This window comes from Opisthocomus hoazin, chromosome 15 (assembly GCF_030867145.1).
Source record: "Opisthocomus hoazin isolate bOpiHoa1 chromosome 15, bOpiHoa1.hap1, whole genome shotgun sequence".
Lineage (NCBI taxonomy): Eukaryota > Metazoa > Chordata > Aves > Opisthocomiformes > Opisthocomidae > Opisthocomus > Opisthocomus hoazin.
Genome location: NC_134428.1, coordinates 14,651,481 through 14,676,995, shown reverse-complemented (window position 1 = coordinate 14,676,995; position 25,515 = coordinate 14,651,481). Strand labels below are relative to the sequence as shown.

Sequence of the window (25,515 nt, the reverse complement as noted above, 5' to 3'; positions counted from 1 at the left end):
ACCTCTGCTGGCTTTGGGCTTTCTGTGGTACCACTGATACAACAACATGCCACCAAACCCCACCGGCATCCCCAGAGGATGCTGCAAGCCCCTGCCACCCTGCACAGCCCTGCTTTGATATCTGTTCCTATTCAGAAGGAGAGAAAGCAGAGGTGAAAATGGCCCTGACTCCCATCACAACTGCTGAGGCCCCCAGGCGGGCTTCAGAGGAGGAAGCCCCAAGAGCCCACTGACGCTGCCAGGCTGTCCTGCCCCTGCCCTCACCACTGAGGAAAATGGTTTTGACTACTGGCCTCCAATTTCCATGGGTTCATGGGTGACAACGCAGGGAATCTGGTGAGGTGCAGACAGCCACGTACTCCATTCTCCTCATGTTCCTCCTCCTCAACCTCCTAAATCCATAAGCAATGTCTGGGGTCAGGACACACAAGCCATGGACTGAGCTCTTGCACCACTGGTTTGGGTCATTGGGTGACAGGCGCAGGACACTGCCCACAGGGACTTCCCAAGCCCAGATGGATGCTGCACACTTCAGCTCCAGGCGAGTGGTGGCTGGGAAGTGCTGGGGACCCCTTGAGTGGAGCCTGCCCTCAGTGTGTTCCTTTAGCTCGAGGACAGACACTGACTACACATCGCCATCGCTGCCTGCCAAGGTTGCCCTCCCAGGGCTTCTGCTGATGACCCCCCACATCTGTACAGGACACTGCCCTTCTGTCACACCTCTGGGGGCTCATGCCCCACTCCCCAGATGCGGCCTGGGGATGGAAATGGGAAGCTCAGGTGATCTCCTGCCAGAACACAACAGTAGGGCTACAAGGATGGTGAGGGGACTGGAACATCTCTCCTATGAGGAGAGGCTGAGGGGGCTGGGCTTGTTCAGCCTGGAGAAGAGAAGGCTGAGAGGGGACCTTAGAAATGCGTACAAATATCTGAAGGGTGGGTGTCAGGAGGATGGGGCCAAACTCTTTTCAGTGGTGCCCAGCGACAGGACAAGGGGCACTGAGCACAAATTGAAGCACAGGAAGTTCCGCCTGAATATGAGGAAGAACTTCTTCCCTCTGAGGGTGACGGAGCACTGGCACAGGCTGCCCAGGGAGGCTGTGGATTCTCCTTCTCTGGAGATATTCAAGACCCGCCTGGACAAGGTCCTGTGCAGCCTGCTCTGGGTGACCCTGCTTCGGCACGGGGGTTGGACTGGATGACCCACAGAGGTCCCTTCCAACCCCTACCATTCTGTGATTCTGTGATTCAACCCAAACACCAGCGAGGTGCGGTAGGGCAGCAGAGAGCATCTCAGGAGGTTTGGTCCGTCATCAAAAGGGCAGGTCATCAGCTCTGGGCAGGGAAAGGACCTCATCAACAGTTTTTCAAGTCCCTGGGTTTCCTTCATGACTTGAGCGTCCCACTTCTCCTGCTGACTCAACCATGATTAGTTTGTGAGATTTGATGCCATTACAGCCCAAGGTCTGCCTGCAGGCTATTACACTAGGAAATCTCTCCCCCGCTGAGCACTACAGTGCTGAACAGCACATCAGTGGAACAGGCGCTCGTCTACCTCCTTGAAGAGCTCAGGACAGATTAGACAGCACAGCAGAGCAGCTGCGGGCAGCCACGGTGATGAATTCGAGCGTATCCACCCAGTCAAACTTCTCCATGCGTTATCAGACCGGGCTTGTGAGCTGCGCGATGTGCTGAGGCTGGGTGACGCTGCAAAGAAGCCAAAGGCTTTTGCACTGCTAAGGGTACAAGCTCTGTGAGCACACTGGCTCACCCACCTGCCAGGGATGGGTCTTCACAAGCTACGCCAGCCAGTCTGCTGGGACTGAGCAAAGCTTGTGATGCTCATTTTGACCCAACGAGGAATTGCTGCAGGGGTAGGACTGCTGGCCAGTGCACTGAGACTTCCCGAGGCCAGAGAGAGGGACAGTGGGGATGCTACAGACGGTGAAAGAGTGGCAGGAGTTGCAGGAGATGGCAAAGAAAGAAGCTAGAGATCTTGACAAGAGGGAATAAAGAGACAGCCCTGGGACTTGATGCTACAGCTCAAGACAAGATGCTGTATTTGGAGACCCTGAACTGTTCCTCCCTGCGCCACAGCACACATCAACACCAGATGCCTCTTGGTTGATGAGCGCCCTAAAGCCATTAAGGGAGAGATGGGTCAGAGCTGCACAACCTGATAACCACAACCCAGGACAGCCCTGTGTCGCTGGCACAGCACACCTGGCCAGCCGCAGCGGCCAGGGCCTCAGGTCAGGGACTTTGTGGCAGAAAATCTCTCAGTGGTTGCTGACATTTGCCACATAGTCAGGGGCATAAGCAGTGCTTAAAGATTGCCAGTCAGCACTGCTTTGCCAGGCCTGGCTCTTCACAAGCCTGGCAAATGCAGGCACCTAGCCTGACGCTGGGCTGGCTTCCCTGTGAAGGACCAAGCTGGGCTCTGCAGAACCAGGCTCTGCAGCAAGGAGCCAGGCAGAGCAGACGGGATCCTCTATTTAAAGTATGACAACGAGGTCAAAAAAACTTCTGCCAGCAAACCGCTTTGATATGTACAGCTAATTATAGCTGGCATTATCAGGCTGCATTACAATTAGCGAGTCGGTGGCTAGTCGCTATTTCTGATCTGCAACACAAGGTGGGTAGGTACAGCCAAGGATGAAAGGAGAAGGGAAGCAGGGGGAGAAGGACGGAGATACCTCATGAGTGCATTTAAATAAGCAGCACAGCTGTTTCCAAGCACTGCGGAAAAGCAGGTTTGATTTGGAGGGTGTTTAGAAAGAAGGCCAAGGAAAGAAACACAAGACATCCCTTCAGCGCAGCCTCCGTCAGCAATCTGGGCAGGCTCCTGACCCTGCTGCCCACTCACTCTCACCCTGACAGCGAGGTCTGCCAGCTCCCTTCAGGTGTGCTCCGAGGTCCCACCAGACCTCCCGGGTCCTGCATCCCTGAGCCGAACCCTGGGGCTGACTTTTCTGAGCTATTTAGAGCAAGATTAAAGCAACACCCAGGAAGAAGCCCAACCTCACGTCCTACTTGCATTTCCCAAAGCCTGCCCCTGTCAGCCTGTCCAGTATTCTGTACCAAGCCAGTTGCTTCACGACAGCGGAGGCAAATGAAAGCAGCAACAACCCCTGGAAATGGATGGCATTTTTAGAACTTTGTTCTTGTTTTCTTTGAAAACCAGAGTTTTATCAAACTTACAGCATTTGCTGCAAAGAATTTGATGCTAATCCAAGCAGAAGGAACCATCTGATGAGTCCCAAATTAAAATGTTCCTTTGTTTTGGCTTTCAAACATTGTATTTTAATACCAATGTACACTCTGAACGGAAGGTAAATTTGCATGTCCTTCCCCTAAAAATTCGCTGCCAAAACAATGATTTTATTCATTTGCATTTTGACAATAACAACTGTCCCCCCTCTGACCAACAGCTGTCCGCGCAGGAACAGAGATGCTGGGCACGCGTGCCCACAGCCTGATGAGTCATGCTGTGCCCTGCAGCCCCCCGGCATGCCCGTGCCATGGGATCAGTTGCATCCCATTCTGGGCCCCCCAGTTCAAGAAAGATGAGGAGCTACTGGAGAGAGTCCAGCGGAGGGCTACAAAGATGACTGGGGGACTGGAGCATCTCTTCTATGAGGAAAGGCTGAGGGAGCTGGGCTTGTTTAGCCTGGAGAAGGCTGAGGGGGGACCTTAGAAATGTTTATAAATATCTTAAGGTCAAGAGGACAGGGCCAGACTCTTTTCAGTGGTGCCCAGCAACAGGACAAGGCGCAATGGGCACAAACTGAAGCACAGAAAGTTCCAGCTGAACACGAGGAAGAACTTCTTCACTTTGAGGGTGACAGAGCACCGGAACAGGTTGCCCAGAGGGGCTGTGGAGTCTCCTTCTCTGGAGATATTCAAGACCCGCCTGGATGTGGTCCTGTGTAGACTGCTCTGGGTGACCCTGCTTTGGCAGGGGGGTTGGACTAGATGACCCACAGAGGTCCCCTCCAACCCCGACCATTCTGTGATTCTGTGACACTGCGATCATCTCCCTCCCTGGGCATTGTCATCATCCATGGGCACACACAATCCTGTCGTGAACTCATCCTCACATGCGTCCGAGCCAGGAAGGATCCCATGGGTGAGTATAGCAAGGAGGCAGTGGGACATGCTGCTGAGAGACCCCGCACCCAGTGACACGAATGTGGTCCAAGAATGGAGCTGCAGGATTTCAGAAGATGTGGGATCCTGAAGACAACGTGAGATGATCTGGAAGTTTCCTTTCTCTGCAGACTCTAAGCAATACTTAGGCTAGGATCTCCATGCCTGCCACTTTGTCTCATTAAGATCCTGTTATCTCCATTTGGTGCTGTAAAACAGCTTAAAAGAAGATGGAAACAAAGATCTTTTTCTGACTCCCTACCATAAACTGTATTATTGATGAGAACCATTTAATGAATGGCATGCACCAATATGCTTTGCCCTCAAAACTGGCTTTAATCTACTTTAAAATCTACTTTAATCTACTTTAAAAACAAAAGTTCAACCATCTACAGACAACAACTAAATAAAATCTACAAAATAAAATGAGCAAAAATTCCTTTCCTTGGGTAAAATCTCCATCACTTTGCTTATTTTTAAGGACTCTATCATTTCCGCTCCGGCTGCGGCTCAGGCTGAGCCCACACATGGTGAGGCACCACCATGCCACCCTGGCATCCCCGCCGTGCCGTACCGATCTGCCCCGGCAGCTGTGACTTCAGCCCGATCCCCCTTTGCAGGGGACGAGCCACGCCGCAGGGGATGCGTCGTTGTTTAGTCTGAGCACTGCACTCTAGCTGGAGCCGGCTCTTGTTTTAAATGGCCCCGCGTCCGACGCTGCGCGCAGGAATGGAAAAGCTTGTTATTCTGGGCTGCCAGTCGGCCAGGCTTTTCCAAGTGCAGGAGAGGAGTGATGTGGTTAACACGAGCCAGCCGCAGAGCCTCGACGGTTTTCCTTTCTGGGCTGGCACCCGCCTTCTCCAGCGGACCACACCGCCTGTCACCATCGCTCGCTGCTGGGACGGGCGGGCAGGTGCCAGCAGCCATGCGTGCATGCGGGCGTGCTTGTGCACGCAGATGTGCTTGGGCACACGGCTGTGCTTGGGCGTGCAGGTGTGCTTGCGCAGGGGGCTGCAGGGAAGGACGGGAGAGAGGTGGCAGGGAATGAGCCCAGAGCACCAGGCACCAGGACACTCGCCCAGGAGTGGACCCCCGGCAGCACCCCGCTGGCCTCGCTGCTCTGGGACAGTGCAGAGCAGGGCCAGGACATGTCCCATGGGGACACACCGAGCCCAACCCATGCCTGTGGGCCTCCTGCAAGAGCCGGGTGGTTGGTGCTGCTGATAGCCCCCAAAGGGCACCCAGCACCTCCATGTTTCATTCACAAAGGTCCTCAAGCTGGTAAAGTAGCACCTATAGAAGAAATACGTATTAAAATCCAAGCCATGGAGGATCCTGGGCTTTTTTTTTAACCAACCAAAGGCAAATAGGAGGAAGGCAAAATACTACGAGTCTGACTATAACACTGGTGTTCACCAGCACCAAATGGGAAAAACTCATCAAAGTATTCTTATGGTCAGAAGAACAATGTCATAAAACGCCACTGAGTTACACACAGCCCTATTCTGCCCTCTGCGTTTCCTCTCCTACAGAAAGTAAGTGGTTATTAGGTGAGCCGGGTCCATGCCACGGACCCCGCTCTGCTCCCAGCACCCTCCCCCTGGTCCCAGCATGGGCAGCATGAAGATGCGGAGGTGTGGGGACACCGGTGGGACAGCACATACCGTGTCCCCTGATGTTTCACCTGGCCCAGGGGTGGATCTGTGCTGGGGGCTGGGAGATGGGGATGCACCAGGTCACACTTACAACCCCATCTTTCCATGCTAAAGGAAAATTTCCCCCTCTGTTTCTTCCTTAGCTCTTGTTAGCATGTCAGGATTTAAAACCCAGCGCGCTAGGCTCTTGCATTGGTGCACGAATCCGCATCTTCTTCGCTTCCCTGCATCCCCAGCTCTTCCCAGCCCAGTGAAAACCCCTTACCACCCTGCCTGAGGCACTCGCCCACTAGCATCTCCATGCTTTGCCCAGCAACGCACACAGGAGCAGGATGCTGCTTAACAGCCATTATTTAATGGCGAGAAGGAGAGCGGAGAAACTCATCCCTTCAGGCAAACCGTAGCTTGTCCAAACTTCCTCCCCGTCCAAAAGTCCCCTTGAAAAGGCATAATGAGGATTTACAAAGGTCCCTCTTGCACGAAGGGGAAAAATGCATGCGAGAAAAGCCCTTGGCATGCCTCCCTCGCAGCCGTCTCCAGCCACTGCGTCTGCCCCACAGCGGGAAAGCGCCATGGAGGTTTGAGGGACTTGAAGGGATTTGAGATGCAATAAAAACATTCCTGCCTGCAAAGCATGAAACCCCAAAAGTTTATGGGAAACCACTGTCTTCGGGATGTCTGCATATCTTCAGGCATCCTGGGAGCTGTAGTTCAAAGAAACCAAGAAAAAGCAAGCAGCCGATAATGATGGTTTCTGGACGGAGGTTGTGTGACTATTGGCTCCCACATGAAAGCCTGAATTTCTGGGATGCTGAGCCCATTTCTGCAGCCAAGTGAGAGAAGAGCTCCTCGGCGCCTGGGGCACAAGGGACTCCAGCAACGAGGCAAGGGAGAGCGAGAGGCAATTGCTGCCCTCAGGGAAGAGCAAACCGCCTCGGCTCTGATGCGAGCAACCCAAAAGCCAGGAGTCAAGGATTGGGAGGAGCGATGCGCTGCAGCAAGAGCCAAGCAGGATGGGCCAAAGCCATTTCCAGTGCCGGGAACCTCGCTGTGATCTGTTAGAGATGTGGTCCCTGTGGGGGGTACGTCTCCAGGCAGCATCCGGCTGAGGACTGGCCGGGTCAGGGACCACAGCAAGGGGTTGAGCATGGGGATGGGGTCCTCTCCCAGGCCAGCCTGTGAGAGAACCCAGCTCAATGGCTTTCATCTGGTACTATGCAAATCAAAGGACACCAGTCTGGTCTGCATGGCCTCATTGATGAGCTAAAATCTCTGTGCCTCATTTTCCCTATTAAGTCTTACTATCCACCTGTCCCCAAGGGCTGCAAGGACTGGCTGTTTGAGCACAAGGATCTGAGCTCCTCAGAAGCTAGCTGTCTACACCACACCATGCTCAGCATAATTAAATCACCATCAGGCCCATTTCCTCAGACCCCATGATGGACAGCTGTGCCATCCAGGCTGGTGAAAGGTGTTCTGTTCCAACACAGGAGCCTCTTCATGCAAGAGAGTCATCTCCCAGCAGGAGAACCAGTGGCACTTGATGGCCTCCACATGAGGCACTGCCTATCAGCAAAGCTCCCGCACCGCACCTAAAATGTCCTTCATACATGACCACACTGAGGGCAGTGGTGGGAGGACAGAGATGTGAGAGGGACGCAGCTCATCCTGGACTGAGCATGGAGTGATGCAGGAGCCGAGACAGTTTCATTTCCAACCAAGAAATCCTGAAGCAAAGACCACAACCACTATGCAAAGCCAATGCTAGAGACGTGAACCATGGTGGGTGACCTTCTCACTATCTGCCTTTCATCATGGGCTTGGGTTTCACACGTCAGACCACGAGACCACTCTGTGGTTGTGCAAGGCCCTCTCTGCCACTGAACAACATCTGACCACCCACATAAGCATGATACAGAAATGCAACGACAAAGCCATGACGTAAGACTTTGCACTAGCTGACTTAAAACCCCAGTGCGGTGTGTTCTGTGGTGCTGGCTGCTGGGAGCCCAAAGTCCTCAAAAGTGGTTTCAGACAAGCAAACAGCCAGCAGTGAAAAATAAACCACTGGATGGTTTGTCCTTGGAGAAGACCTGTAGTCCTGAAGAATCAACAAGAGGTAGATTATTTACACTGGTAATAGCAGCATGGATGCCTTCCAGGTGTCTCATCTTCCCCCTCCATTCTCCAGCACAGCCCACATCGCAGGTCATTGCTGAAAACACATCTCGGCACATGGCAAATGCTGCCTGGGGGGTGGGGACACCATGGGAGGCAGGTCCTCCAGGACACAGCACCCTTCACACCTCGCTGCAACTCCATCCAGGCTGTCACAGAGCGAGTGCTTTCCAACTTCTTGGAGCAAATCGCCATTTGATGCGACCAGCCAGCAGGTCCACAGGGTGCTGCAGCTGAGAGTTGAGTTTCTGGAGGCTCCGTGGAAAGATGCCTCTTTTTGGCAGAGCTGGGCCCTCTGCTCTGGAGGAGAACAGCGGCTGGAGATGTTTCTTGGCCAGCTATGCTTTTCACAGACAGTGAAAAAGGTATCCTGAAATGGTCAAGGCCACAACAGGTAAGATGGGAGACCTTGTCTCCAAGATTTAGAGCATCACATGGGTGCCTCTTGCTTCCTTGAGTGCCAAACTCACACAGAGATGCTGATCTCCCCTGGAACTAAATCTCAGATTTACTGAAACCACACAATGGACACAGTCTTTTCCCTGCACTGAACTGACTTAGCCCTGCTTGGTACGTACCTTGTCTCCACAGGCAACGGTCCTACGAGGCAGGTGGTCTCCTGACTCCCCCCAAACCAGCAGCAGGGTCCCTACAGTAAATACCCACAGGTCCTTGGCACGGGGCTGTGCTGCTAATGGCCATGGGTTCAGCATCTCGGATGCAATGGCAGCACTTGCTCCACCTTCCTTAAGGTAGAAAGTTTGGGGCATGGTCTTGCGATAATTGTCCCTGCTCACTTTAAACCTCAGTCTGGTGTCCTTGGTCTGTTCCTCAGCACCAATAAAACCCAGCTGAGGAAGATGGTGGGGGCTTCAGAAGCAGAGCAGATGCTCAGAAACCATAACCACCTCCCATTCAACCCTAGACAAAACATGGCTCCCCAGCACATGCCTCCAAGACGCGCAGCAAATGCAACAGCTCAGCCTCTGCTGTACAATCTCTTGCACCTTACGTCTTCTCCTGCACCACTCAACCCTGTTATAAGTGTTTTCATTGCACCGTGAGTCTCGGCAATGGGTACCTCCAAAGTAGAGCCTCAGGGAGGGAAGGGAGAAGCAGGAGGCTGCTGTTACAGGCCATTGCTGAAAGGAAAAGCAACCATCTGGGTTCAGAGCATCTCTCAGCAGCTTGGAACACACACACACAGTGCCGTGTTTTGATACAGGTTGGCTCAGTCCTCCCCAGACATGTTCACGTGGGCCTTCTGCAGTCATTTCACTGAGCCCTCTCTTTGAATTAACGTCGCTTTTCAGATCCGACTGAAAATGCTGACGTCTGTCTATTATATCAGGAGTTGTTCCCAAAGCTACTGTCTCTTTTTCCAAATGAGCCAAAGCAGCAAAGGGTTATTAACCAGGGAGAAAACCAGGACAGGGAGGGAACGTGCTGTTCTTTGATAGGAACTGTGCTAATGAACATAATCAAGATTAGAAAAGCCTCAATGACAACTTCAACCCTCGAAAAGCTGCAGTCAGACCCCAAAGCAAAACAGCTGAGAGAAGGGAGGGGAAAGTCCACTATGGCCCCAGCACCTTGCAGCACCCGGCACCATGTTCAAAACCTCTCACCTCCAGCACCAGGTCACTTGACTTCAGCGAAGTCTGACATTAGGATCATTGCAGAGGTACCTCGAGACCCTCTGCTAATCCTGGGCATGACTTCAGCCAGCCATAACCTGATCGCAATACAGAGCACCGTTAGGTGATGGCTGATCGATGGCTTTGCGAAACAGGAGCCACCAAGAGCACCACTACAGGCACCAGTCTCTGTTTTCTCCTTCACCACGTCCCACCACCCACTCCCTGGGGATGTGTGACCGCAGTGCCTGCTCTCCTTGCTCTTCCTTGCAGCTGGTTAATTCATGGAGAGGAAGAGGAGCTGCCACACCATGATGCTCATGCCTTGCTGCTGCAAGGGGATCAAACTCTCGTGGCCTTGCAAGTGGCTTTCAGGTTGGTTTGAATCGTTGGCTTTGGTTCCCTCAGCTGCTGAAGGTACACTGCTTTTATAGGACGAAGTCCAACAAAACACTTCAGCGTGTATTCATCTTCCAGGGTTAAGAGTGGCCCGTGGAGATCAATGCTTCAGAAAAACACACTTTCCTGGATCAGGGCCACAGCGATGGAGCTATCACCACCAAAGCCATACCTGAACGGGACCTCCCAGTGCTGTCTCTCCCCAGGAAAAATAGCAAGCCTACACTGAATATCAACCTAAATTTTAGATGTTTAAAAATAAGCAGACTTACCCTCCTCTACAAAATAACAGAAATCCTGGAAAAAACAGCACAAACTGTACCTTCACACATCCCCCACCAAGCGTCAACCCAGTGCGTGAAGAAGGAGGCTAAGTCCAAAGAGAGTCACATTTTCTAACGAACACATTAGCACGCTTCCTGGAGCTGGTGGTGACAGGTAAACTCGCTGCAGGGAGTCCTTGGGCTCCCAGCGCTGGGCTGGGCTCGGTGGGAGATGGGGGGCTGGACCCCGGCGGGACGGATGCTCTAAATTAGAAATGAAAACATTCCCCCCCTGCTCAGCAGAAGGGTACACTCAAAGTGAGCCCTTGTCTGGGACAGGCAGTGGGCAAAGCAAGGCGACGACAGCTCTGCCGGAGTCCAAAATATACTCACAACTTGTTTTCAATTACTTTATGCAGGGCTTTAAAAAAACACTTAAAAATTTCCATCCAACCTGGCTGTGGAGCTGCAGGAGGACCTTGGGTTTTGTTTCCTCGCAGCCAGTACAGCGATGCTGATCTGAATTTTTTTCCCCCTGAGTAGCGAACAGAGAGAAACCTTGGGGAGGGCAGTGCTGAGAAGAGCAAGGGGGGCAACAGCCACCCTGCATGCTTCAACAGGGATTTTAAGCGATGACCAGAAGGCACCCGCACCCGTGGCTGTAGGCGGGAGCGATGCTCCCTCCCAGCACCCTGGTCTCTCCAGGGGTGGCTACCCCAGGGTGCCCACACCCCATGGACCCATCAACCCATGATAAACCCACAAAGATAATTTGCTCCGCAAGCACCAGTGCAGCCCCCACCGGCGTTGAACGCTCCTGCTCATGGTCAAACCAACGCGACTACATTACAAACAAACCTGTAGGAGGGAGAGGGAAAGCAAGAATCCCTCGAGGAATCTGCAAGGCACTGGAGGAACTAAAAATAAACACTGACAACAAGTCAATCTAGAAACAGAAAGCTAAAATCCCTAAGAATAGAGGGTTGCCAGCCAGAGGAGGGAGATGCCCGGCACTCCGTGCTCCGGCTCTGCCCATTGAGGCTCCCACGGAGAGTGGGAGCACAGGGACCCCCATGCCCATCGTTGCAAGGCCGAGGGGGCACCGCTGCCTCTGAAGCAATGGCGGGCTGCCTCCAACAGAGCCCAGCGCTCGGGCAGGGAAAGGTGGCACTGAGGATCCTTGCTGCTTTTTATCTTTGTGATTTCAAATTACCTCTCAAGATGGCCCAGCTGACTCTGAGGAACCAAGCTGCTGGCACCAAACTCCCCAGTCCCTCCTCTGCTCCTTTCCAAGTCCAGAAACGAAGCCAAATCTGTCCTTTCCAGTGCTGGTCACCATCTTTCCTACATCCCTCAGATGAGATCAGTCCGGTTTCAGGAATCATCTCTGTAGCTATCAGTGCTCGGCTCTGCTCTTTGCCCCCTTTCAGGCCCCTCCAAGGTTGCATGCCCTGATCCAGGCTTTCTACCCTGCTGAACGTGTGCCATCACAGACAGAAACCTCAGAGCATAGGCCATGGTGATCTCATGGCTATAAGGCAACAGAAACATTCTTGGAAAGTGTATAAAAGGGTCTGGATGGCAACTCACTCGCAATGTGAAATTCAAATGCAAATTTCAGGATTTCACAGGACCAGAAAAATCTGGCCTGGACACGACTGCGGTAGAAGAGAAGTGTGGAAGACCCCTGGGTTTATCCACCAGGCATGTAAGAGAAATCCAAGCCCACTGGAAGGTCCCAGTGCAAGAGCAGAAACCTGCTCTTGTCCTCCACATCCCCAAGGCCTGCAGCGGAGAACGCATCCCCAAGGGTGATCGGGAGAAGCACCCATGCTTGTGCCACCCCAACCCACCCCGCTGCTGGCTATGACAGGGGGGACAACCTCTGCGGGCAAGCAGAGATGTGCTGATTGCACCCATCCAACCCGGGGGCCAACATCCTCCGCCTGTCCCCACCCAAGCCATGGCCACCCTGGCACAGCCCACCTTCTGGCTACGAAGGGCAGAGCTGGAGGGACACCAAGCAAGAACAGGCCACTGGGGAGCGGGCGGGAGGAGGTAATGTGATGACTTGCACTTGCCTCCCCCGCCCCGGCGTCAGGCTCGGGTGACTAATGCTCCAGGAAGGGGATGCTGCTCTCCTGCAACGATACACGCTGCTAATCCCGCGGGTTTATCCGTCGCTTCCGCGGCGGCTGCGGGAGCCAGCACCATCCTGCCCAGCTCCCCAAGCATTCCCACCGGAATCGCACGGCCTCCAGCTCCCACCGAGCTCTGCTCCCGTGTACTGCCCAGCTTCCCTCTCCCTCAGCCCAGCTCCTCCTTTCTCCCTCTTTTTCAATAAAAGTTCAGGGAGGAAAAAAGGGTGTCGACTGGGTGTTTTTTCAAATAAAATGAGCTGGAAATGAGTGGGAGCCTCATCAGGCACTGCTTACGCCTCTCCTGCCTAAGAGTTAATTGCCTGGGCTGGGAGGAGAGAATAAGGCTACAGCAGGGCTGGGGACTCATGCCCAGAGTCAACGCAGACAAAGAGCATCCCGCTGCAAGGGCAGGGAACCACAGCAGTGTGGGAGCCTCTGGCTTGGGCAAAGCTCCCAGTGACCACCAGCCCCCAGCCTTCCCGAGTGCCTCCCTACCCCACTGCTCCGTGCGGGGACCCCCACATCCCCCACCTCCATCCGCGAGCAGAGACCAGCAGCTCACCCTGACCTGCCCATCGCTTGCGCATCCAGCACCTCACCTCTGCCTCTGAAGCAAGAGCCCCGGCCAAGCCCGAAGGGATGAGCCCAGGGACACAGACACCAGTCCCCAGTTGCCCACGGGCAGCACCCGCCGGGCTGGTGCTGGCCCTTTGCCCTGCAGCCCTGTGGGCAGATAACCTGCCGCCAGTGACAGCCTACACCGTGCAAGTGCTGGGGCATGCAGCTCGGCAATAACCCAGCTCTCCAGCTCAGGAATGTCCAAATAAATACAGAAATACATAAAAAGGCCATAAATAAGGTTGTCTGAGATGGTTGTTTGTCTCCCGCCTGGCCAGGACCACCTCTCCCCCACTGCTGTTTGCCTTGGCAGATGACAGCTGGGTAATTTGTTTCCATTGCAATGAAGTCCTAATTAACTGGAATAAACTTTTTACACTAAGTGTGTTTGTTTAACAAACTGGCTCTTTCAGAGCCTCACCGAGACCTGATTGATGCATTTGAGGGGAGTGGAAACACGCTGGGTGCTTGGACATTAAAGCTGCAGTGTCTGAGCAGGCCAGGACTGAAAGGGCTCTCTCTGTGTTTGGGAAATCAAAAATGACACCTCTGGTGTCTGGACCAGGATGGGGATTTCAGTGTGGCCTTTGTGTACAAATATTTAGGGTTTCACATGCACTGTGGCTGACACCCCCTCCAGCGTCCCCACTGCTCCGGTGAGCAGGGTCTCGTGGCTAGGAGATCCCCCAGGACCACGCTCCGCACTGGTGGGAGGAGGTGCGATCCATCATGCTGGGCTCACTGCCAACCGCAGCAAAGTGTGCTGGCATGCACGTGGTCCCTGCTGGTGACAGCACTGCCGGCTCTGGCCAGCCAACAAGATCCCAAAGGAAAGGGATTCCACAGGACACTCTCAATGAAGCAGAACCAACGTCTTCAGTGGCAGCCACACTGCCTCCTCCCCTGCTTTCAGAGATTGGCTTCATCGTTCATGAAGTCAGTAATTTGTGGCAGCAAAATCAAGACAGAAACCAGTCTGAGATGATTAGAAACTGGTCAGAAGTCTGAGACTGGTTTCTGGTTCAAACCAGAGCCTCCAGCAACACTCACCTGCTGGAGGAAGGTAGGGGGACACAGAAGCTCAATAAAAGCCCAGAAGCAGAGTCCTCCTCATCCTCAGAGCTGTCCAGTTGTTCTGGAAATGGCAAAGCCGAGCGGCCACATTGCAGAACAGAGATCCGGCACAACTGCGCTTGGCAACCTGGCCCTGACGCAGGCGGTCAAGACACTGTGTGCAGGCAGAGGGACTTACTGGAAATATCTGGGAACAAGGGAAACATCCGGAGATAGTAGCTCTTGTGCTGTACCTTCTTTGGGAATACCACTGCCAAGAGCTGAAGCACCCTCAGGACAAGCAATGCTAAGCCACACATCTGCTAGATGGCGGCCTGGGATCCAGGACAGAACCTTTGACTGAGAGAGGGAGAAAAGAGGAACGCAGTGGGGAAAAGACGACCAAACTACCACCAGCACTGGTGCCCGAAGGCAAGCACCAAGGACCATCCTGCCGGCTCCGGTGGGACTTTCCCTGGGGTGGAAAGCCGTGACACTGCACAGCTCCACGGTAGGGCCCAGGCCATGATGAGCCCCAAGCTGGAGCTGTATTTCAGCTGTTTAATGAGATAGCTGTATGAATAATAAGCAATACTGGAAAACAAAGCCTCTCTGACATCCGAGGGGGAGAATGAATGCAGCTGAGCCCTCCCTCCCTGGGTGCTTTTTCCTTCCTACCTCATATCACAAAGAAAAACCTCTAACAGCCCCTGCTTGAGCACTGTCAGCTCCAGAGGTTTTATTGAGGCATTCAAGCTTTTGGGAAGGCTTGACTTACCTATTTTTAAATGTAAAAATGAGACTTTGTGGGCCCTAGGGTTCCTTTTTCCTCCTTCTCCAGCCCATTTCCTCAATGCAGTGCACTGCACACATTTCCATTTACTGTGGGACATGAAGGTGTCTTCTTGTGGCTGGGGGTTCAGCAGGTCTCCCACAACCCCTCAGTAAAATGCCCCCACTTCTCCTCGAAGTCAACCTGCCCATGCTGTCCACAGCTTAATTCAGTCAAGTCTCTAATTAGGTATAAATACCATTATCCAGTGTTTCTTCAGTAATTATTATAGGCTCATCCTACCTTCAGCTGCACCTTCTGGATGTGTTGAAAGCCATCAGTGGCAAGACTGATGGCAGAGATCCGAGCTAGCTGCCCAGGCTCCCTATGCAGTCCACGGGGAGATGAGGCACTTCTGGACGAGGAATTAATTTCCCCATAAATTAGATGGTGATGTTGGGGGTGGTGCTCTTTTACATGATGTCCCAAGCCTGAGAGACAACCAAGCACCCACACTCTTCCTGCCACACATCTCCTGGGAGTCACCGTGCTACTCTGAATCCTATCTTTGTTAATGCCAGAAATCTACAGGAAAGCTCAAAGCCTTAGATCTCACCTCTGTGCACACCGCTTTGTCAGGACGCAGTAAAGACAATGTATTTTCCTCCTTTAATGTCCTTAGACACGCTGTTCCCTGAGCAAATTAGTGCTATCTACATGTCTCCCCACAGTCTGCTCAGCACAGCCCAAGTACATCAGCGTATTCAGCCTGATTATCCCTCCCAGAGCAAAGAGCCAGAGGAGAAACACCAACGCCGCAGCTCACAGAGACCTGGCTGATTGCTCTCAAGGCTAATACTGTCATTTCCACCACCAGCAGCAATTTTTGCTCTTGGGAGCTCAGGCGGCTCAGAGAAGGGCTGCAGAGCCACCACCTGTAGCGCACACTGTGCTTTGGACATGGTCCCTGTCGGAGCATGGCAGGAGACAACGGGAAGTTGGGAAGAGCATGGATCGTTTTGGAAGGACATTGCAAACCACCAGTCTTTCCCAGGAGATGCGGCCTGCCAGCAGGCTCGAAACAACAAAATGCTCTTCTGCAGAACAGCATCTCTGGCAGGTGAGCACCAGGCACCCTCCAGTGCTGGCACACAGCAAAGTGCTCGGACACTAGCCAGGTTGGCCATGGTGTGGGTGGTCTTAGGTGAGGACAAGCTTCTGACAGGAGTGCAGGCTGATGTAGCTGCTGATGGTTCTGGGCCCAGCTGTCTATCTGGCATCGCAGGTGAAAGCATGGAGAGAAAACACCAGGACTGTGTATTTGAATAAAAAGTCAGACTAAATTGTGGTTGTTCCAGGAAAGAAGATCAGAGATCCTACTCGTGCTGTGCAAATGGGCAAAGCAGCAAGCTCTAGAGATGATGCAAGGCAGTGAGGTTGGGAAAGGAGCATGAGGAACGGGAAATTTTCACTCACAAGCAGAAATCAAATGCACTTGACACTACTGAAACCTGCTACGATAATTTACGTGATCAGAAGTCCCTGCGTAGGAGGGGTGGCAGGGAAGGAAAAGGAGGGCACTATATGCTTACAATACATGCCATTGTACTTTTTTCTTTAGAAATACAGATCTTTCAGCAGCCAGTGCTTGAAGAAATACAGATTTACCTTCTTACTAGGGACTGGGAAGAGGCATGGCACATCATACCTGAGCCAGCACAGGACTCGAGGAGCTCAACCTTAAATATATGTTCTCAATGTGTAGAAAGAAATAATGGATTATGAAGGATTTAGGTTTGTGAGTAACACGCCAGAAGACTCACAGAGCCAGCAGTAAAATACTTTGTGCATTTCTAAACACTGTAGTTGACAGCTTTACAATGCAGAAGCTAAAGCACAGCAGGTGACACAAGGTGGGGCAGGCGGTGGGTGCCCGGAGAGGCAGCCCAGGCTGGCAGCAAACCCCACAGACCAACGAGAAGACGGGGGCAGGCAGCACTGCACACACCCAGTACTGCACAATGGCCATTTTCACACCCTGGGAGATGGGGTAAAACTGACTGCAAGAAAGACTTTGAAAAAGTAGAGAGAAAAAATAAAGAGTTCTTTAAAGGGAGTTCACTGAATGTCTGTAAAGTCCCATAGTTTGGAAAATGAGCAACTCACTTCAAAAACCCATTTGCTAAATGAAGGCTCAGAGTGGAAATGGGATATAGAATAAAGGGTACGTCAATACAAATGAAAAGATACAATGTGTAGGAGACTGAGAAGGGAAACTAAAGAAGGGGAAAGCAGGAGAAAATGCATGGCTGGACATGCAAAATCTACTACTGGGAGCCAAACAAATCCTAGCAATAGGTCCATTTGTAAGCAAAGACTGGAGGACTGCTCAGAATGTTGCAGAAAAAGCAAATATAGTCAATAAATACACATTCTGTGTTTGGGAAAAAAAGAAGAGTAAAGTACATCCTAGGAGAGATGATGCTTTCCCGAACTGTTAGTATCCTCACCTATATATAAGGCGGCCAAATAGCACGAAACAGCCAGCACAGGTAACGTGTACCCAAAGCTGGGGAGAGTTTTCTGGGCTCTGCTGCTTGTTTTGAGCAAACTTTGGGCTGCATGTCCGGATGGCAAATGGCTCCTTCACAGCAACATTCACACCCAGCAGTGAAGATGACCTACTTAACTACTAAATGGTCAGCCTGATATAAGACCCTGAAGCCAGGGCTCATCTGGAATTAAATTAAGAAATAATTAAAGGATGTAAGTTATAACTAAAGTCAGTCGGCGTGTCTTTGTAGATAAGAGATCTTGTCAAATGAGCCCGATGTCACTCTTTAGAGAATACAGGCTGAGCTGAAAAAGGTACCTTGTACGATACGACTGTGCAGACAGAGTGCTAAGTGCTTCTTGACATTCTGATTTTAGAAGATAGTACTATACAGTATCAATAAAACACATTAAATAGATTAAGAGCCAGCTGACAGGTCTCAAGCAGAAGTCATCAATGGGGAATCGTTAGCGAGGCTCCACGGGAATCATGCTAGTCGATATTTTCTTCGATGATCAAGAAGAAAATACAAAATCCTTGCTCAAAAAAATTAGCAGATGACAGGAAGATTGATGTAACGGTAAATATTGATGTGGAGAGAGTGAAATGTGGGTTGCTTGGTAATGCTGAGCCCATTCAAACACTGTATATGTTAACACAGGCCAGCGTAGAATGACACACCTACGGAGAAGGATTCAGGCCGTATTTATGAACAGGGACTGTATCCCAGACAAGAGAGAGCCTCCAGAAAGGCTCAAGGGTCACCACGGGTGACCAGCCCAACACAAGGCTCTAATGTGGTGCTGTGATGAAAAGAGCTGATGCAGTTCTTGGGGGAGAGGAGAGTTACACGCATCGCACTGCTGAGACTGACACAGAAACACTCCCGCAATTAAGATGCCCACGTTTAAAAGGGGACACTAAAAAAGCAGAGAGGCTGGAGTGATGAGTCATAAAATTGATCTGAGGGCTGGAGAAAATATCCTGCTGCAAAAGATATGAGCTATATTGAGTTTATCGACAAAAATTCTGCCAACCCACCCCCCGAGAGCAGTGCCAACTGCTCTTATCCAGCGAGATATGCAGAGACAGGGACTGGGAACTGAAGCCCAACAAGTTCAAACAAGTTTCAGGTCAGGATTAGATACCTCTCAGAGATGCTTGGAGGATTAGATACTTCTCAGAGGGCAATCACAACCTCTTCAGCTCATGGAGAAGAGTGTGTGGGCAGAATTTACATCCCTACAGCACACGGGAGGCCGAACAGCATGATCTAATAGACTCTTCATACCCAAATCCCACACAAGGGAATCCCAGTGCAAAACTGGAGCTCCGAGAATAACCCCTGCCACACACCATGGTGAAGATGGATGACTCAGGAGACAGCACAGGCCTTGGAGCAATGGGGAGCTGGGGAGGCACTGAGCAGCAAAGACGGGTGCTAGCTCCTCAAAGGCGAGTTCGGAGCTACAAGTTCTGCTAGCTGTGAGGAGTCCCTGTCAAGTCTCGTGCCAGGAGTAAAGCATGCAGGAAGGGACCTCTCGCAGCTCTTGGAGAAACACCAGCAGAGAGTGCTGGCCAAGCAGCTTGGGAAACATCTTGACCCACTTCTCCCTCTTGGTACCCAGCTGTGGGACCAATGGTTGCTGTGGGTGGGAGCGTTACCTCCCATGGCAAACGCATCTCTGTGTTGACTCACTGCAGCAAACCCTTCGCTCTCTTGCTTAGGGGAGAACGCAGCCTTGATTATTTTGTTAAAAAATGCCCATCTTCCTACGCTCGATTCCCTTTTCATGATTAATGCAGAGCATAGCAAATGCAGAAGGGCTGCAGCTGGTGCATAGGTGGCTTCTGTGCTGGTCTCAGCTCTGAGCTGGCAGCATCCTCCGATCCCACGAGAGGGGAAGGCAGCCCCGGGTTCGGAACAGCCATGTCCGTGCCTCTACCAACGGACTGGGGACCTCCAGCAACTGGGTGCCAAGCAGCCATGTCCGCAGGGCTCCCTAGTTTCAGAAGAAGCAGCACCCCATGGTGGGCTCCTACCCAGAGGCACCGCAGAGTGACATGGGCTGAGGACCAGCCCCAACCCTAGTGGGAGCTCCATAGGGACCGAAGCCCACCCAGCGCTATCGGGAAAGTGCCCAGTTCACGGGAACTGACCCCTTTGGTTAGGACAAAAGGAAGCACAGCATAAAGACACCAAGTCCTTGTGTGGCAGTGCTGGAGATGGGGAATCAGGGCCAGGCAGGTTTTTAATTGGAATGAAACTGAAATTACAAGGAGGGGGGGAACCCAACCCTGCTTTGGTTTAAAGAAAGGGGCTGGGGGGATAAGAGAAAAAAGCCCTTCAAGTTTCTATGACAACTGGCACAGCAAGAGCCTACACTGCAACCTCATTTAACACATTAAAAGCTGCACAGAAACAACAAAAAACTAAACTTTGCTCTGCTACTAGCTCCAGGAGGGCTGTTCCTAGCCAGAAAGCAAGCATGCTGCAAAGAGGTCGTCCAGTGGTCGCCTGGCTTGGGCACCCAGAGCAGCATGGGTTCAACCAGCCCCAGCAACTCCTCCTCCTGTCCCCTGGGCTCAAGGCACCGTGGAAACCAAGTGGTTCCTTGTCCTGATGCCCCTCGGGCCAAGATGTTTAACTCTGGGTACCGCAGGTCCTGGTGCCACCTAGGGCATCTCGATCCTCATAAATCCGGGTGTAGAGCACCTCACCATGGTCCTCCAGCCTCAGCAGGCATAGGGACCCAGGGTGAGCACTGTCCCACAACAAGCAATAAAAAAGCAAATGAATGAGGGTTGTATTCATTCATACTTTACAAAAACAGTGGTCTTCAGCAGGACCTATCAGGGCCATAACCCGGTGCTGCTCTCCCAGGCTGCCTGGACAGGGGGGCAGCAGCAGGACAGCTGGACCGTCAGCATGCGGTCCCGCTCACTTCACTGGGCACAGACTGGCACAAGCTTTCCCAGCTTCAAAAGCAAATACCAATATTAGCTAGGGCAGACAGCCCAGACGCCACAGGGCGAATCATCCAGGCGACTGTCTGCTCGATCTCTGAGCTTCCAACCAACATCTCCCAGCACCGCTTCCCATCAAGGCTGTGTCCCGTTCCCTCTGCAGCCACAGAGCTAAGCGGAGCTGGAGCTGGCACTCCCAGCAGCACAGCAAATGGTCTTCAGGGGACAAAACCATTCCCAAGAGGCTGGAGATGTAGACTACCCTCCCACCCCATCGCAAGGCCCTGACATGGCACACTTTCACCCCTCGGGGAGCTGCCAGGGCTGGAGGGCCTGCACAGCCCCAGTCTGGCACACCACAGCACCCATCACCCTCCAAACAGCATCGGGGCAAGGAGCAGCACCAGCCCCGCCAGGGCAGAATCCCCCCTCCTCAGAAGGCTTTCTGGGCTCAGGGCATTACTGGGAGAGGCTGGTCCACCTTAGCTTAAAAGATAAGCACACCACAGGGTGAGAGAGACCTTCTGACGGCCAGAAGAATGGCTGCAGAACTGCTCAGATGCTGCAGTACCAAACAGTCTCCTGTAGCCGCTGCAAACGTCCAAGGCAACTCTCTGTCACACCGTGAGCTACCTCCACTGCTCACTGTTTCTGCTAACCCTCATCTCCCCAGCTTCTCCAGCGCTGCTCTCCATCCCCAGACTGGCATTTGTTGAACCACGACATTTCTCCAAAGTACCTTTCCAGGATTCCCTTCCTTTCCCAGCAGTCAGAGAGGTTTAAAGCCCCTCCACCTTCCTGGAACTCAGGCTCCGAATCCACTGGCCAAACCCCAGGGGAAGTACTTTTTAAGCTTGCTACAAAGTTTTAGTGGCTCAGACCCAGCTCCTAGGATACCCTGACCAGCATCAGAATCTCCTTTACTTAATTATGTTGTGTGTCGAGGAGTTGACTCCCCAACTCTTAACAAAACTGGCATAGCCAGGATTTGGGGTTGAAAGCTAGGAGCTCATGCTCATGGTCCATTCCGGAGGGCTCTGCTCCCCTTCAGCTGCCAACCTGCACCCGTCTGAGGGGCACCCACCCTACAGACTCCAACACTTCTCTTCCAACTCCCGCTCTGCCATCCCGCTGCCACCAGAGATGCTGGTGATGGCACTTCATCCTCTTCTACGACTGAAGCTGGGAGAAGCATTCTCCAACCCTGTGAAAGTGGTTTTGGGGCAGTTTCTTGTAGCGTTGTGTATTCCATGGCTTTGGTACAGAAAGGTGGCCTTGGCATTGCTTCTCCTACCCCATCGCTCCCCTTGCATCATCTGCACCGCCTCTCACTCTCCCCTTTTCCTATGTGTCCTGTTCCCACAGCTTGGCACTTTGCAGGTGAACCTGAGCTACCTGAAGAGCATCCCAACTGAACAGCCTTCAACCACTGCAAAAAAAAGTCAAATGTAGCACCTATGTGCATTATTATTATCATTACTATAACAATAATCTCTGAGTTAAGGAGGCAATGAAATGAACACCCAGCTCAGGAACACATCTAGCTTATTATGATGGCCCTTAATGCTTCCAAGATGTAAATACTGATTTCTAGATCCTTAAAAATACCACTGTTTTACAAGATAATGATTCAGCAACGAAACACTCACTTTCATCTAAGTGCTGGCACGGAAAGGTTTTAGTCTAACAGATGAAATGTTCTGCCTTAAGAGCAGGGTGACAACGAATTAGATGCAGAGACATCTTGGCGTAACGAAGACTGCAAGGCTAAACAAACATGAGCTGTTGCTTTATGTAAGGTGGTTTCAAAGGTTCCTGGTGTTTACACGTCTGAGGCTTAAGCACAGAAGGCGGGTGGCAATCTTTAATCTGAAATGGAGACAGAGTCATGAGGTGCCTGTATAAAAGCGCTGTGGGATTCTGCTGGAGCAAGACATGAGCTCTGAGACATCAGGTCTTTTCAGCATGGCCACATCATCCCAAGGGACTGAATGGGCGGATCAATGGAGAGCATTTTGTGTCGTTACAGCAGTGTCTCTCTTGACACCTCAAAGTGCCTGGCAAATATTAACTGCTCCCAAGTGACAAGTCTCTTGACAGATGAGCATTGCTCTCAGCAGAGGAGACAGCACGGGGAGGGAGCGCAAGCAGTTCCTGCAGCAAATCAGTGACACTTTAATTAAACCCAGGTATTTCAGTCTACATTTGCTCGAGATTTTATGATTGTCATTGCTACCGAAATCTCCTTCTGGGTTCGAAGAAACTGAGTTCCAGTTGGTGCCTGACACTGAAGAGCAAATATATGCCACCAGGAATTAGCAAACACACCAGCCTTTCTCGCTTTCTGTCAAGACACTTCCAACCAGCCCTGCCAGGAGAGTTATTAAGCAAAAGCATCCGTCCCAGGAGAGCCTATTCCTGTCTCTGAGCATGGCATCCCTGGGTCTTAAGCCAGCAGGTCCTTGCTCATGAAACTGCCTTGACAAAGCAGTCAAGGGCCCTCTGTCAGAAATTTGGAAGGACCTCTGGAAGCCTGGATATTCTAACAACACTACAGCTGTATTAGCAGCTTCCAAAACTGGGCTGACACAGGGGCAAGCAACTCAGGGGCTGGATTCAGCGCATGAGGTGTTTCCTCCCTGGTCCCTACAAACACTGGTCAGATCCCAGACGAAGCAGGGCTGCAGGCAGGGTTGCGATGGGGGAGGTACGTGCCCAAACTGCATCAGATGAGAACTGTTAGGTTGGGATGTATCATTCTGACATCTGAACAACCTGCTTTGGAAACACAGGAAGGCATCTGTACCTCTTCGCACGGGATGGCTGGAGCAGCCGGTGTAGGCTGGGAAACCTGTGCAGATGTTGGCTCACTGCTGGACTCTCTCAGGTATTCCAGCTATGGGAGTTCTTTGTGTGCCTGTTATTCCTAAGCTAGTCTCTTGCCCATTCAGTTCTCAAGCTTTTTTTAAGAGTAATGCTTGAGTCTTCTTGACTCAGGCCATATCCTTCCATTTAATGTGGAAAGAGGGAACATTACTTCCCAGACACGCTAAAAGCCAGGAGTCACAACTCCTGACACGGGCCAACTCTTGCAGGAACAGCCATTAGCACCCTCACTGAAACCCTCGGAAGCAAAAGTGCCTTTCCCAGAGCGGGCAACAACATCATTGCGGCTCTGGTGGCTTCATCCTGGGCACCTCTGACTTCCTGCAGTGGAGGCCCACCTTCACTACACCTTCCTGTGTGATTGCCACACTACATTTGGGGCAACCCAGCAAGAGATCTGTACCATAAAACCCTTTGGATGGAATGGGCAGAGGGGAAGAGCCTAGTGTAAAGGCTATCAAAGGCTGGTGGGTGAATGTAGACACATCCCCATACCCTTGATGACACTGGACTATTCCAGGCGCCTAGGAAACACCCTAATGCTGGCTGAGATAGACCAATGGCAACTATGGGGTGAGGGACCATAATGACAGCATTTCCATTTCTGAAGGGAAGAGGCAACAAAGCACGGAAAGGAGGAAGACATCTGATCAGGGAAAGCTTCTGAACATACCAGGAACAGAGCAAGATCTGCTCCTGGTACAAGCAGTGATAAAACCCACTGCCTAGATTTCTAGCATATGTATCTTTCCTTTTTCTTTTTCTACAACCTACATCTGCTGTAAGAGCCCCATACCACTGACCTGAGAGCCGGGATGCTCTGACTCCGCTCCTGCAGTGCAGAGGGTTTGGTCAGCAGGGTGAATGCTGCCTCTGAAGTGCAGAAAAGGAAAAGCAGAGGCACAGTCAAGTTTGCTCTGTCACGTGGGGGCTGGAGAGCCACCCATCTGCTGCCAGACTTCTCTCATATCACCAGCCTTGCCGCACAGATGTGTTCACAAACCACCAGGGTTCGGCGCAGCTCCGGGAACCAGCTGCTTCCCATGCTCTGGCTGCTCCCTGCCATCTTGCCCAGAGCCCGGGGAGTGTGTCCGCAGAGCTGCTGCAGAAGTGCTGAGCTCTCCTGAGCCCTCGGCAGGTCCACCAGACCTCCAGCAGCTGCCAGGCATCTTCCTCTGCTGAGGAAGACCAGCTCCAGCCGTGCCAGAGGCTGAAGGCCTCCATAAGGTGCCTGGCCCAGCCTTGCATACTGGCTGTGACAGCGAGAGCAGGTCTGCCCGCAACAGCAATGGTGCCAGCAGCAGTCGGTGGATGAAAAAGCCAAATCAGACAGGGGCAGTAGTACCAGGCAACATCACAGCCACAAACCCTACCAGTCGCAACCCCAAAACAGCCACTGAGGAATGTAAATAGGATGGGTATAAGTCAAAGTCATAATATTGCGATTAGTCATGTCACAGCTGTTATCACAAGAGGCTTGGCCAAACCATGGTGGTCCTGTAGCCTCGTGGTACAGGGGAACCAGGCAGTGCTGACAAGACACCCTGTATGCGTGAGATCTTTTGCACCAGCACCCACCACTGACCCAATAGCTCTTCAGCTTCAGTGAGATGGGAAGTCCATATTCCCCCTCTTAAGGTAGAAAAACATCTCTCGTTTCTCTGATGAAACGAGCTATTAAAGCAGCACTATAATTATGGCTACCTACCGCCAAAACCACCCCGCAGGAAAACCAAAGAGTAAGAGCTCGTTACCTGTTTCCTCCAAATTGCTTACTTAAAGCCTCACAAAAGCTTCAGCTGGAATAGGGACACCAGAGATGCTTCGATCTTTTTTAAGCCTGCTTGTCAAAACACACACTACACAAGCACACAGCAGTGCTACAATAAGAAGCACTAAAATTTTGTACAACTGTTGGTAGAAGTCACAAAAGCACAGTCATAAGCCCTTTGCCAAATGTGTGTTCATTTTGTTGTTGAGTCTGTGACGACTCCATAACCTCCTGGGATATCCCTCTGATCTCCCACAAAGCCATGTGGGATTAAACAGCCTGGGAAATGGCTCTGGCTGTACTTTCAGAAGTCTTTAGCTGCCAGTGGTCTTGGAAGGCTGATGATGAGCACTACCTTGAGGTGAGCGGACAGAGGAGCTCCCTGAAATCCCACTTTTCAGTATGGACCTAAGGGACTAGTGCAGAGTTCTAAAAACTTTTAGTGGCATAAAGAAAGAGGAGCTAGCAGATA

General features: G+C 52.0%; 1 protein-coding gene across 8 annotated transcripts in view; it reads right to left on the bottom strand.

Moving 5' to 3' along the window:
* The window catches only part of LOC104333678 (ankyrin repeat and fibronectin type-III domain-containing protein 1), a 257,291-nt gene that overhangs the window by 46,478 nt on the left and 185,298 nt on the right, over nucleotides 1–25,515 (bottom strand). The window lies entirely within an intron of this gene.